Genomic DNA, 15,603 nt, shown 5'->3' on the forward strand with positions numbered 1-15,603 from the left:
CTTGTCAAACTTTCAGAAAGAATGACTATGGGACTTCTTACATAATAGAATATTAATTCTCAGAGTTCCAATTTGTAGTTTGGGGATACTAAGGAGCATCGTACTTGCAAAAGTTTTATTTAAAGTATAAGGAATATTTTGATGATATCAGTTCTCTGGATTACTTGTGAATACTTTTATTGGTATAAAATAATTTGTTATCTAATTAATGTTTAATAGAAATTCATCTATATAAATACTCTAGAATTAAAATTATTGTTAATCTATTATGATTAATATTCTGTCCTTCAATTTTAGTATATAATATTGAATGTTTTTGAGGAAAAGTAACTTTCTGAAACACATATGAAATAAAATTTGATTTAATTTCATATTTACATTTGCTTTAATGAAAGTTTCTTGGTGAAAATCATCCAAATATTGTAAATTCTGTAATAATTAAATCCTATTATTTTAGTTCTTATATCATTAAATATCCTTAGAACACAAATTATGTGAAAATCTTTATAGTGGCATGGGGAATGTTTCTCTGGAAACAGGTACAAACAAGTTCATGGAATTCATATATAATAACATGTTTGGTATATGTTTATTTTGTAAGAGAGTTTAAGTCCATCAACAAAATACTCATCCATATGCAATAATTCGATTTCATAATTGCTGATTTTTAATAGTTTTTCAATAACATAGATTTAGAGGTATTTTCTAGTTTTCTGTATTCGAGTGAATATGATGAATTATTTCATTTAATAGTTGGTTATCCATAAATACAACTTTTAGATATTTAGATATATGTATGCCTCCATTTTCACTCTTGCCCTGGGCCTGGAAAATCTGGAGGACATTTTTCCCCAGGGTTTTAGTCAGTGCCCATCCTCCAATCCATGTGCTCTACTCTGCTCTGCTGCACATTGTGCAGCCCCCGCCCGCTCCTCCCCTCTCTGCTCCACTCCCTCTTCTCCATTCTGAAGAGTGCACTCCCTGCTCCCATCTCCACTATGCCTCCTGCATATTGTTTCCTGGTTTGGTTCAGTTGAGCAACTCATTCCAGTTAGGCAGTTGTGACTAAATTGATAAAATGAAGGCATCACAGTAGTCCAAGTAAACTGTACTGTGTTTAGTCATCTACATACAAATGAGGAAACAATAATGGATAGTAAGGAATACATAGTCCAAGTTCTAGTTACAGTGCACAATAATTATTTCAGCTCTTAAGAAAAGTCCTGTCCAAATGTTAGCCCCTCCTCACACCCCTCACAGATTTTATTTAAGTCTTCTAAGTTAACTCCCACTGCCAGGTGGAGCCCTGTGTTTGTGCATCCCTGACTGAATGAATAGCTCAAGTAAGTTGGCTGCTGCTATAAGTTTCACAAAGCATTTCCTTATTATCTTACGCTTTCCAAACTTCTAGACATTTTATTGGGTAGTGCTAAATATATTTCTAAAGAATTTTAATTTTGACATTTTTAGATATATCTTCTTTTGAATGAATTTCCAAAAGAGAGTTTTGGGGGAAGGAAATGGTAATAAAGAGTTAGATTATTTTTACCTCAAATTCTGTCCATCTGTAATTTTTCTGTTGAAGTCACAGGCTCTGAGCAGTGCTTTTTAAAGACACATTGTTGATTTGATACTTAGCTGTTGTTTTAATGGGGTCTTCCCCTGTAATTATTATTTTGGCATGTTATACTCAATCAAAATTGGAAGCTTAAAAGTAATGTTATATACTTTCTTTTTTTTTTTCTTTTTTTTTTTTTACCATTGCATGGTGCTGGGGGTTTGAACCCCGGCCATTCCGCTTGCAAAGTCAGCGCGCTACGGATGGGCTATATCATCAGCACGAGTAATATTATATTCTTGATCCCCCTTTGAAGAACACAAGAAAATATATGGCTGCAATATTGGCATCTTGAGGGATACCTTTACAGTAATAAGTCCACTTTAAAGCAGAAAGTCATGTTTTTGTTTTTCCTGAGAATTATATTTCATCCCCAACTTCACCAGAGAAATCTCCCATCATGTACATTTAGACATTTTGTATTTCCATATGCAGGAGAAATTTTATATTTAATCTCATATATGAAAACTAAAAACTATCATTTCTTGCAAAGTATTATTTAAGTATTCAAAACCTCTATTTCCACTTACATATATTAAGTTTATCTAATTTATCTTATGATGCTCCCAGTTAAATTCAGAAATACAGAATGTCATATTTAGTACTTTCCTTGTCACTTAGGCCCTGTCCTATGAGGTAGTGAAGCTTGACTTCAGCTAAAGTACTTTAAATGATCTAAAGTGTCTATCAAATATCCATGTCAATGAAACAAAAAATTAGTGCAAATAATTAAGAATTTGTAAATAACAATCTGTTCTCCTTTTTGTGGACCCTTGGAAATATTCTTAATGCTAAATCCTGATATGGAAGGAAACCAGGTGTCCAGCAATGGCAGATTTTTCTAGGCCAAGAAGATCCAGGCTTCAGAAAGATGTTCTTGATGTATTTGACCTGAGCCAGCTAGAATCAGTGTGATAGCTGAGAGGAAGAGCATATTGGTGAGGGCAAAACATCTCTGACCCTTCTGACTGAGTTAGTTCTACCATTTGGACTTTCTCCTACAATTATCTAAAAGCTGAGTTAGAAGTCATGACATCCAGACAACATATTTTTTTGCAAAATCCTTTTTGGTGCCAGAGACCCATATGAAGTTCTTGCTCCAAGACAGAATGATGGTCATAATGATGATGATTTGTGACACTCCCTTGAACTCTTCAAACTGCAAATATTCAAGATAATTGGCCTCAATGAAAACTTCCCATAGAAAATTAAATAATTTCTCTGAAAATTTTTTGGGATATTGAAAACCTGTGTGTGTGTGTGTGTGTGTGTGTGTGTGTGTGTGTGTGTGTCACTGTTGTTACTGCTGCTCTATGCAATATTTATTTTGAGGTTATAAAACACCTTACTTCCAATATTGATAATATTTACCTTAAACAGCTATTATTGCAGTCATCTAGAATGAGCCCCTTTATCTGTAGGAAAATAAATACAGACAAACAGGTTATCATTGTTTATCTTAGAAATAGCATGTTCTTTATGAAATACATATTTCGAGAGCTGGCAATCTCTTACTAAAGTCAATTAGCATTAAAGTCAAGTGGTGGAATTAAATGACTGAAATTTTTCGAATGCAAGTTGCTTGCTTAGAAATTTACAAATGGAAATATTTTGAAAGAAGTGGCTAAAGTTAAAACATTTTGTTGAACTTGGAAGCAAAAGAGTAGGCAACATAAAGTGCAAAGCATTTGAAGGAACATGTCTCTAGACTCCAAGAACCAGCTATTTATAAAGAGCTTGTAGAATGATATGGCAATTTTCCCAACTGCGAGTAGCTTATTCACATTGTGGTTTTCCATGTATGATGCATTCAAAGCGTTCTGTAGTCCAGAATATATGAAACATCCCAAGATGTGCAGCTATCTATCCCTCTGAGTTCTGCTACACTGACAATACTTTGGTTGTTCAAATATCCCCTTCTCTATCTACCTCTGTGATTTGCACACAGTAAACCCTCTGTTTGTGTGCCTTTCCCCCCTTTTCTTAGCCTGGAAAACTCCTCATCCAGCAAGGGTCAACTCCAGTATCACCTCTGTTTGGAACGTACTTTGATTACTTCAGCGAAGTCAACTGTTCCCTCTGCTCAGTTTTTTAAAGTATACTTTTAACACAATTATGAGAAAACTCAAACCTCAGCATTAAACCATGGGTCCCTTGAGTACAAAAAGTATTCCTGTTCTTTTCTGTATCCTCAAAAGTTTTACAATGTGTTTGTACCTAATATGTACTTTAGATACACTTATTGAGTCATTGCTGTGTGCCCATGAATATGCTTACTCTCTGTCAATCTATTTCTTTTTTTGTGTGTGTCTCTCTCAGTCTTCTCTTCAGTCATCATGTTTTCTATCCATACTTTTACCCATGCATCCACTGAATGTGACTCTTACTCACAAATTTACATTTGGAAAGTATATAGTTTTATTTCTATAACAACTCAGTTCTTTCTGAGGTCCTATTCCCCTAGGTGGTGAAAAATTAATCTCCTTTTGTGAAGTGTTACTGTTTCCTCTAGGGTTCTAAATTCTAGTTAGCTTAAAGATTGAAGCTTTGGGATTGTGGAGGAAAACCCATGTGGTTTGCAATATTTCTATCAATGTTAGCGCATGAAAAAACAGGTGTCCCTTCTGGCCTTGTTCTTCTGGGTCACAATTCACAGCTGGTTTGTCTTTCTTTCCATTTTCTGTAGCACATTTGCTACCCCCGGTGTCTCAGTTACCTCTGTAACACTTTAGAGAGCTCAGGGAATATTTAACACCTCATGGTCAGTCTGGACTCATGGAGTATTTGGTGGGACTCTAACTCCTCATCACTCTGTGCAGGAGAACAGACACCATACCACTGTTCCCTGTGTTCTACTAACAGATACTAGGATGTTATGAGTCTTCTCTATACTTTCCCACCTAGAGACAAATTGTTAATATTTCAGGGATTTCTTCTGTCCTTCACTATACTGGTCATGAGTAGATTAGAGGAAGAGAGTGTTGAGTTTACAATAGCAAATGCAACATCCATGAAGGTCTGTGCACATTCTCTTTTCTCTGCAATTACTTGGGGATCCTATTGCCCTGTCATTAGCAGTTGCTCCTGGCCAGAAGGGGATTAGAACTCAGTTCCTTTTAGGGATGGATATATAAGCATGCAACTGTTCTTTTATTTCCTGTTTCTGTCCCTGCAGGGAAAGAGAAAGTTTTCAGTAGGGAAATCAGCATTCAAATATGGACAACTATGGAGGTAGGGAGAAATTTTACCTAATATTGCAAATGTGATTCTATGTGCATGCACACACATGTGCCTATATGGGCATACAAAAAGGCAATGTAATTTCAATTAAGTTCACTCAATATATTCAATTAGATCAATGGTATTTAAACATTTTGGTCAATGCAAGTTCATTCATATAAAAAATTTGAGTCTGTACTCGTAACATCTATTTTTCTTTATAGGTGGTATAGGCACTACTGCACAAATATGATAATATCCAAACTAAAATTTTTATGTATAATATTTACATTGTTAAAATGATATAATGGTAACATAAATGATATTTTACATAATTTATTTTATATATTTATTAACAGCAATTTCTTTTCACTAAAATCATTATTTGCTTACTTTGGCCATCAGACCAGGCCCTTAGGGATTATGTGCAACAGAGACTTTTGCTGATTTAGGATATGTAACATGCACAAGAAATACACTCCTATTGTGTAAATAGTTCATAGTTTTTGTCTTTTTTCTCTGGCTACCAAAGGATATCCCATCCTAATATATGCCCCTTGACTAATAATTTCCCCTTATCTCTTCAGGAATCAAGAAATAAAATAACTTCATGGAGTAATTTAATGAAGCTGCTCGCTTTTCCTTATTTAACCAAGTACCAGTGACTTTCAAAGTACAATTTTTAACTTATAAAATGTCTCAAATAAGTACACTATTTTCTTAGTATTTCTGAGGTAAACAAAATTATATTAATATTTACTCTTAACAAATAAGGGAACTTGGATTTAAAATCTTTAAGAAAATTACTCAACATTGTTTACCTAGCCAGCAGCAGACCTGAACTACAAATTTAGGTCTTTTTCTTCCTGGCCAATGCATACTCTTCAACCTTGGACTCCAAGACTTTAAGGTTTCCCTTTCTATATTGTTCACTCTTAAGTTTCTGTTACTGAATATACTGAGCATTTCATAGTGTTTGATCACATAGTATATTTCAAATAAATAGCATATTGAATAGGTCCAATAAATACATTTTTTTCTCAAGTTTTTTTTTTTTTTTTTGAAGGTTTATGTGAAATCTTAAAGAATTCAGTGTGGTCATGTGCCATAGTTTAATTAGCACTATTTAAGGTAATCTTTGATAGAAATTAAGCAATTTCATAAATCAAATAAATGTTATACTATATAGAAATATTGCTATAGCAAGACTCAAAGGGTATGGCACTTTTCAATCTTTAAGCAAAACTGTGATATGGGTTGTCATGGGGCTGCTTTGATAAAGACTACATGGCAACAATATCATGTAGGTGTGGGGGACAAAGTTATGTGCAGTGAGGCATAGTACTGCACCACAGGAATCATTGGTTCCCTCTCAGTCACCCAAAAGACAAAGAAACCAAAAAGTAATCTGTTTGTGAAGATCCTTTCTAGAAGGTTGAGTGTTGGTGGTGTGGTTATAAAATACTGTGCCACTATGTAATATTTGGAGAACAAATTCCCTATAACATATTAAACATTCAAAATATTGAGTCTAATTTTTAGAGAGCTTTTTCCTTTCCAAAGAGACAAAGAAGATTGGAAAATGCAGGGTAGTTTGCATACCACGTTAGTCAGCATTTTGTCACTCTGACCACTTATACCTGACAAGAATAACCTAGAGGAGAAAAAATATTTTGGTTCGTGATTTCAGAGTTTTGAATTTATGGTCAACCTGCTTCTTTTCTTTCAGCCTCATGGCAGAAGGGTGTGGCAGAGGAAAGTTCCTCAGCTCTTGGCAGGTTAGCAAAGAGAAGGCGGGAACAAGGGGTGGTGATAGGGGTGGAATAATCCCTTCCAGGATATGTGCCCAGTGCCTACTTCCTTCAACCAAATCCTACCTTCCAGGTCCATCCAGCTATCAATGCCTAGATGAGACCAGAGCCTTCACTGTCCAATCATGTCATCAAAGCCCCATGTCTGAACCTTGCTGCATTGGGGATCATGTTTTTAATACATGAGTTTTGAGAAAACACTCTAGATTCAAACCATAACCTGTGCTTTGCTGTTCTGAGATTTACTCAATACGTAACTATCATGATAATGAGCTCAAATTCAGCAAAAGAACTACCAGGCAGGGAGGAGGCCAACTGGGTTTGAATTGCTTTGACTTAGCAACTAAGCAAATGTACTCATGAGCTTAGTCCTTGAATGCATGACTGTGGTGCATAGTACTAAAAAGCTACAGATGGTGAGATGTTAACAGTTTGAAACTTACTAAATTAAAAAATTCTCCTTATAAAGTACTTCTAGAATTTTTTTTTTTTTTTTTTTTTTTTTTGGCGGTACTGGGGGATTGAACCCAGGGCCTTGAGCTTGCAAGGCAAGCACTCTACCAACTGAGCTATCTCCCCAGCCCCCACTTCTAGAATATTTAATGTGTTTATGTATGTTTTAGATTTCTCAGAACAAGACACAATCTAAAATGTCTCTCATGCTGGTCGGTTATACAAAGTTATTTTTGTGAATTATCCATGGTGGGACATAATTTGAGAAATGCCAGTATTTTGACTAGAACTCTGAGCTAGGAATAAGGATGCCTTAGATACTCATTCGTTCTAAAGCCTGGACAAGTCATTTGATTTCTTGGCCTTGATTAATAATACACAAATTTTAGAGGATTAAGACTTTCCATATAATCATTATGATGCCATTACCAAGCAGAATGTGGGTGTGTGGTGAACACTCAATGAAGTTTTAATCAAACAAATCAATAAAATGGTATATTTATATGTATAATATATATGCATGCAATACTGTGTAGTAAATATAAAATAGTATCTTATAATATTAGCATGACATCTTAATCTGAACATCATCTTTAAAGTTTTATCTCTGCCATTATAATTTTGGGTGGTGTAGGATATTTTTCCTTCTATGTTAAGAACCATATAATTAGCTACTTCTAGTGACTATTAGTATAAATATTGCATCAGCAATAATCCATGGAATTAGGACAATAGTAGAATATGACAAAAGGGAAAGAATGATAGAAAGAGAATTATATTGCAGAATGCTATGAGCATTGATTCTTGTAACTTTTTAGGTGATTTCCGTTTGGTTGAAGAATTATGAAAGAAATATAGACCATTTTGGTGAAAGCAGTTAGTGTCAGTGACATAAGTATTTTTAGATACAAAGAATAACTTGAAATAGTGACAATAACAAAGTTTTTTAGTGAAATGAGTATATTGGTTAGGTCTGGAATTCATCTAAGATTTTTTTTTATAACAACAATTTATGCTTTAATTGCTTCATCTTCTGCTCCTCTATCCTTTCTCTTCTCACTAGCTACTTAGCATACATAAATGGTAAGTGTATTATTGACTCTGTTAGGTCTCTCAAATAATGCCAATCATCTTGACTCAATTCAATTGGGAAAAAAATTATAAAAAGTAATATTCATGAGATTCTATATTTTGAACACAATGTTTCAACCAATCAGAAGTTTTTCACAAAGAAACATCATTTCAGCACAAGTAAAACTGCCTAGTTGACATTTCTAAGAACTCTGATCATAACTCAATCATTGACTGAATCTTTTACCAATTCAGGGGCACATTTGTGAGAGCAGCATGTTTTATTCCAGGTATAAATCCAGATATAAATTCAACTGTGTGACCATTATATCCACAGGGTTATATCACTCTCTGATAACTGGTATAGGAACAAACAAACAAACTAAGTGTTTTTGAAAGGGAGAATGCAAATTCACATCTGATTGTAGAGATACATTTCTCTTTCGTTACTTCAAATAAATTATAACTCATGAGAATTGAAATCAAATATTCCTGAGAGAATTAAAAAATATTATCACAATGTTTTTTCTGGTCAAAAGTCCAAGTAGACTTGTGCAGCTGTGTGGGGGAAAAGTATTCAAAGACTCTCAACAGGCGTGCTTCAATAAGACATCCTACTGTTATAGAAAATGCCTCAACAGAAAGGTCAATGTTTAAGAAATCATTCAAAGGAATAAGTCAAACTTTAAAGAAATTTGTCGGGGATCCTAGGTAACCTGACTTCACCCCTTCTGAGTTGATTCTGCTTCATGTCAGAGGCACTAGACAAGTGGATGTAAAAGGAAAGGACAACTGGAGCTTTACTGAAATGCCAGACCTAACTGATACACTCATTTCACTAAGAAACTTTGTTATTGTCACTATTTCAAGTTATTCTTTCCTCCATTGCCAACGGTTCAGATACAAACCATGATATGGATATTGCCAGTTAGAGATTTGGTAAATGCACCACATCAATGCTTCGCTCCCCTTCCCTCCTCCACCCCTACCCTTCCTCCAAGAGTTTATCAGAGCTTATTATCAAGGTACTGTAAGACAAAGGGTGGGCAAGTTAAAAGTCCCCTCCTTGCCTCATTGTTCCCTTATTCCATGGCATCCTGATATTTTTCAATACTTTTAATGGTATTGATAATTTAGTGTTCCAAATTCCAGGAAGAATGTTAGGGAATTTTAAATACAAGTCCTTTACCCGCCAGTGTTCAGCATATTCATGGGATTTTCTTTGACTATCCCAATTCTGCGAGTACAGAGGTAACAAACTAGAATTGTGTGCTGATTTTAAAACATTGAGGAAAAAAGGAAAGACAAAGTTTTCTCCATAGAGCAATATCGTGTTTTCAAAGAAAACACAGTCTGATTAACTTACTGTTAATTCCACCACCACTTCATTCCTCCCCAGTATCACAATGTTTTTTTTTCTGTACGTTACTACAGATATTTAAAATTTACTATGTCCTTTGCTCCTATTTTAGCTTATAGAACTATGAACTTGTGTGCATTCTTCAATGTACAATGATGAAAACATTATTTCAGGGCTTTAGCTCTTCTCTTAGTTTGTAGATATATACATGCCTGGAATATATATGTATACAGCTGGCCCTCTGTATCTGTGGGTTCAGTATCAGTGAATTCAACAAAAATGTGCATTAAAATTTTGGGGGAAAATCTCCAAAGGACTCTCATTTCCTACCACTGCCTATTCACACCCCTGACTTCAGATCTTTGTATAAGTAATGTAGCCACAATGTGTTCCACTATGAACAAACAGCACTCTTTCTAAAAGGATGATTCTTTTCCTGTCTTTTCCTTTTTTGTGTCACACCTATTCCAGGTTCTATGATTTTGCTTTTGTTGCCCATCCTTAAACTAGATTCTTTTATTTCTACTTTTTGAATTATTAAAATAAAATTATTATTAATGACTCACCATTGCCATGAAGCCTTCTCCAAATATTCTGGAAAAGGGAATTTACTCTGTATAGAGTAAATAACATGTAGTCGATCTTTTCATTATTGGATAAGGTCGTCATGAATATTACTTTTCTCTTTCCAGATGTATGGAACACAGAGAGGGAGCATGTCTTGCTAATAATTATATTGATTTTGCTACCTATTCTAGGCTACACAATCAGAAGGACTGTAATGGTTTGGATATGAGTTGTTCCCCAAAAGGTCATGTGAAAGACAATGAAGGAATGCTCAGAGGTGAAATGATTAGATTATGAGACCCTTTTCCTAATCAGTGGATTAATCCATTTGAGGGACTAATAATTTGAAAGAATTACTGTAGTGGGTGTTAACTGTAGACTGGTTGGCATGGTTGGAAGAAGAAGATGCACTGCTCCTTCTCTCTGTTTCCTGGCTGCCAAGAGCTGAGCAGCTTTGCTCCGTGAGACTCTTCTTCCATGATGTTCTGCCTCACCTTGGGCTCATTGCAGTGCAGACAGCTGACCACTGACTACACCTCTGAATTATCAGTCAATATAAACCTTTTCTCCTCTAAGTTGTTCTGTCAGATATTTTCATTACAACAATGAAAAACTTACTAACATGAGGACCACCATTTATACTTTGTTTTAGCAAAGATCTGACTTGGAAAGAAAACCAGATAGAATCAGTCTTTCTCTGTTTCTGTCTCTTTTTCCCTCCCCCTTCCTTTCTCCCTTCCTCCCTTCCCTCCCTCTTTCTCACATATTTTCTCTCCATCACACCTTCTCTCTTAATGAATTGCAGAAGTTTGGGGGTCAGGCATACAAAGGCTACCCTTGTGATTTTGGACTACTTACTAACTAGTTAATGAAGCCCTGCAATCCTCATTTTCCTCTTATAGCTGCAGAAATAGAACTTAACTCATGATTTATGTAAGGCATAAATAATATAATATATGTGAAACCATTAGCACTATTCCTGGTACAGAGTTAGTACTTAATAGTATTTTTTTTCCAATTAAGGAGAGAGACTCAGTTTAGTAATTAAGAGAACAAATCTGAAGAAACTTTCAAACATGGATTCAAATTCTATAATTCATTAATTTGCTAAAAATCTCAAGTTCTCTGTTCCTTATTTTTCTCATTTCCGTCATTTTAAAATTTTACTTTGTTCAAAACATTGGGCAGAATGGATGAGTAATAAAGATGTAACCAATATGTCAACAAGCATGATATGCATGCACTGTGATCACTGAATAAAGTCTGATGGGATATTGAGAGAGATATGACCTGCTGTCCCTGGAGGGAACACTCAGGCAGCTTCCCTTACTTTTCCTTTCATTAGCAGGTAAAAGGAGATCCAGCTATTACTTTAAATTGAAAACACATGCTCAATCTAGTCATCAGACTGTTTAGTCTTATATAAAAGTGGAAACTCCAAACCAATGGAGCATGCAACTTAACCCCTCAACCAGCTGATACCTATTTTAGACTGAGATTTACAGTAGTGCAACAACTATGCTCTGTCCCTATACCTACTCCCCTCTTCACTCATTCCTCAGTTGCACTTCAGGATCAAAGCTGGACAGAGTTAGGAGTGGGAATCCCTAGGTGACTTCAAGTGTTCTGCTTCTAGAAGAACATTAAAGCTTTTGGAAGAGCCACACAGACAATTACCGATGACACCACAGTTGCTGCTATATACAAAATATTAGGATATCCCCCACATTTTATGTTAAAACCTAATCCCACATTTGATGATATTTGGAGGTGGAAACTTAAAGATGTTATTAGGTTCAGATGATATTATGAGGGTATAACTCCCATGACCAGATTAGGGCCCATATAAAGAAATGAGGAGCCCATAGTTCTCTGCCTACCAGACAAGAAGAGAATGTGAAGACGGCATCTACAAATCAGAGAACAGAGAATCTAACTACTCTGGTGCTCAGGTCTTAGACTAGGACTTGAGAAACTTCCACAACTATTAGAAATAAATGTTTGTTGTTGAAGCCATCCTGTCTATGGTTATTTATGATGGCTGCCCAAATTCACTAAGATGACTGTTTTAGGCGGGTCCCTTGAATATTTTCTTTAGCTAATATCTCAAGATTCTCTTGTTCCTAGGTAATTTATCTGTTTCAGCATCTTAAGAGTCTGACCTCAGCTAATTACAAGATGACTATCCTTCCTCTGGGGTCTCTTCATGTCCCCAGATTCCCCAAGATAGGCCTCAGAGTATCTTCCATACCCCAAAGGTAGTTCCAAGGCTGTCTTCCAGATGTTCCATAACTAACTCCCATCCATTATCACTAGATCATCTCCATTTAATTCCCTCATTTTATCCCTGGTCTTACCTTCTGTATCTTCCAAGTATGAGATGGATCTAAATCACAGTCCTTTGTTGCATTCTCAGGTATAAATCAGGCACCAATCGTTTGTGTCCTTATCTTCTGTTGGGGGGGGGGGAGGAAGGATAGTCTTTAAGGCATCTTCAAAAACCTTTCTCTAAATTTTTTTTTTTTAATATCTCGAGATGACTGAAGGATCTACGACATTGAACAATTTCTCACAACCACTCCAGTACAGCCCTTTCTATGGGGTGGGCAGGCTGTTTCATGCTCACTTTGGCATTCTGACACCTGCCTTGATTGTACCCACATCAGAAATGAGGAGAAAGCTCCATTCTCAAATCCAGTTGTTATTTACAAAGCATCGGATAAAGTCTTGGCAAGAGGACTACCTACAAAATTTGCTGAGCCAAGTACAAAGTGAATATTTGGATCTTCTTAGACACAGATTATTAAGAACTTTCAGATGACAATTAGAGTACTAAACTGCCCCATCTCAGTGCAGGCAGGGTCCTCTGAAATGGCACAGGTTAGATGCCCATAGACTCAGCCCTAGAAAACAGTCATTTTTGTCAGTTCTTTGGTTTCAGATGTGCCTGCATGACCTTCAGAATATGGAGATCTTTATTAATAACCCATCACACAAAGCCCCACATGGCACATTTGTGTATGATTTAGAACTGATTTTATGCTGAAACAAAAACCAGTTTAGATCAGAGCAGACATTCTCAAAATTCACTGGCTACTTCCCTGATAAGAATACAAAGTCTCCTTAAGATCCTCATTTATTTTTTTCAATTCCGATTTAGAATGTCTTGGTTCTCAAACAGAAATGTAGTTTTAAAAGCATATAAAACACTGCAAGTTGCACCACTGATCTCTTTGTTTTAGCTTTGAAAAAATAACAACAGAGCAATGAGACAAAAACAAAGTTCTATAGTCGGGAATAGGGAGGATGAAAGTACAATGTGCTATCCATCAAATATCTAATGTGTGTCATTATTTCCATTAAGGTATCCTGTACTGAGAGCAAATAAGACATTTCTTAGGGGAGGAGGGTGCCTTTCTAATTCAATGGCATAGAAGCCAACATCCCCGAGGTAAGTTCAGCGGGAGCTCAGAGAGTCGGTGCTGAGCAGCAGACACTGCAGATACCATCCATCTCTCTGACACACGCAGGGCTTCATTGTGCGGCTGCCAGACGCAGTCGGCTGAGATGAGAGTGTCACAGAATACAGAAAAGGAAGCAATGCTGCTGGGCTCATTATTGCTCTTATCTATGAATAGCCCCATAAAGCAGCTTGGGGAACATTATTCGGAGATGAAGAGATGGCGAGTCTGTCCATGGCCATCACGATCAACACAGGCAGTCAAGGAGTTAAGTGGAGGATGTACAAAGGAACACAGAAATCCTAGTTGCTAGTAGGAACAAGGGGACTGGCTCTTTCTCAGAGCAATATTCTTGGTGTAGATGCTGAGTCATCATTTCAGCCCCTCTCGAGATTGATGATATTCCGGCTTCTCCCATTCCTCAAATTCTCAACCAAGGTGACAAAGAGTATCCAATAGAGATGGCATTGCTTGGAAAGGCAACCAAAATGGTGTGTGTGTGTGTGTGTGTGTGTGTGTGTGTGTGTGTAGAGGTGGACCGAGTGCTAGACAAGAAACACCCGGTCAGTTTCATGCCTGAGGCTTCCTCACTGAAAAAGAAAACAACAAAGAACAAAATATCCAAGCAATCTGGAACGCACAGACCCCACAAGAACAAATGGTTTTGCATAGACAAACATAACCAAACAGAATATTATATGGTCATTTAAGGTTCTATGATGAGGAGAAAGTTTAGGCCAGACTCAAATGAGGAGCATTTGTCCCTGGGCAACCCACACCCTACCACACTTCACTGCCACATATGAGAATTCCATGATTTACTGTTATGCTTTGGGCGTATGCCTTGACCTGTGACCTTAAAATCTGCATAATATTGATCCTTCTTTAAAGAATCTCATACTATATCAGGATTGGCATCTTCTCCACCTACTCCCTGCCTGTTATTTTAAACAGACTTCTTTTAGGGAAGAAGACAATTAGTGCAAAATCTATCAGAAGGCGTCTCAACCTGTCCTCCAGTCTCCAGCCAGCAATTCTCTGGAAGGAGGCCATGTAACTCTCATTATTTGTTAGGCCATGGCCTATTTTTCCAGGCTGTTGTATAAGGCAAATCCATTGCCTCTTTTCTCATAGCCTCTCTACAAAAGAAAAAAGCAGACGGATCTTCCCAAACTCAGACAGAATACTGTGCACAGCCAAGTGGACTGAAAAAGCATGCTGCCAAATTGGCCAGCGCTGCTCCATGTATCTCTCCCTTCCCAGAGTCTCAGCAACAACAACGAAGAAGCTGACCCCCAATAAATTCAAGAAAGGGCTCATATGCTTCTACTTAGGTAGAATAATGACTTGAAACAGAAAGCAGGAGATGTTTCCATCAAGCCTGTCCTCCTCAAAAGTATCACAGGGATATTTGGTGACCAACATTTAAAAAAAATAAATCAGAGCCAGAAATACTTCATGTCAGATAAACACTGAAATGACCCAAATCATCACCCTGTACAGGAAAAGTCAGTTACACACACAGAAGGGTCCTAGGTCATGTTCTGCTGCTACAGCAAAATTCCTCACAAGCACAGAATGATTATTTTCCTAATAATTAATAATAGCTTCCCTTTATTGTTTACTAAGTTTCTTGCACTGTAATAAGTCTTCTATGCGACTTCTCTAATTCTCTCTGCAGTTCTGAAATTATGCTCACTTTACAGATGAGTATACTGAAGTTCAGAGAAGTTCAGTCCCTTGCTCCAGCTTACAGGGGTAGACCGAACTACATCTCAGAGAGGCTGATTCAAATGTCTCCTATGGTAACCTTGCTTCCCATATAATACTGTTGCCTCTGACATGAACAATCACAGATTTTTCATCCTCATTGTTTTCATAAGTACTGATGATGTGTGAATTTTCATGACATGATATTGATATAATTTTTACCCTCAGAAAATTATAAAAAATTTTTTTGAGATCATCAGTGTTAAGGGAAGAACTGGAACAGAATGACTCTGCTTCTGATATCTCTCCTGTCCTAGTGGTACTCCTTGTCCT

The 15,603-nt window shown here is 36.5% G+C and overlaps 1 long non-coding RNA gene across 2 annotated transcripts in view; it reads right to left on the bottom strand.

Moving 5' to 3' along the window:
* LOC124992651 (uncharacterized) overlaps positions 1-15,603 on the bottom strand; it is a 50,228-nt gene that overhangs the window by 5,837 nt on the left and 28,788 nt on the right. For both annotated transcript variants that reach the window (XR_007110163.1, XR_007110162.1), the window contains 4 exons: positions 12,457-12,552; positions 2,990-3,033; positions 1,760-2,777; positions 1,550-1,662 (listed from right to left, as the gene is read on the bottom strand). This is a non-coding gene — a long non-coding RNA (uncharacterized LOC124992651). The remainder of the gene's footprint in view (positions 1-1,549; positions 1,663-1,759; positions 2,778-2,989; positions 3,034-12,456; positions 12,553-15,603) is intronic.

The sequence above is a fragment of the Sciurus carolinensis genome, chromosome 9 (genome assembly GCF_902686445.1).
Source record: "Sciurus carolinensis chromosome 9, mSciCar1.2, whole genome shotgun sequence".
Classification (NCBI taxonomy): domain Eukaryota; kingdom Metazoa; phylum Chordata; class Mammalia; order Rodentia; family Sciuridae; genus Sciurus; species Sciurus carolinensis.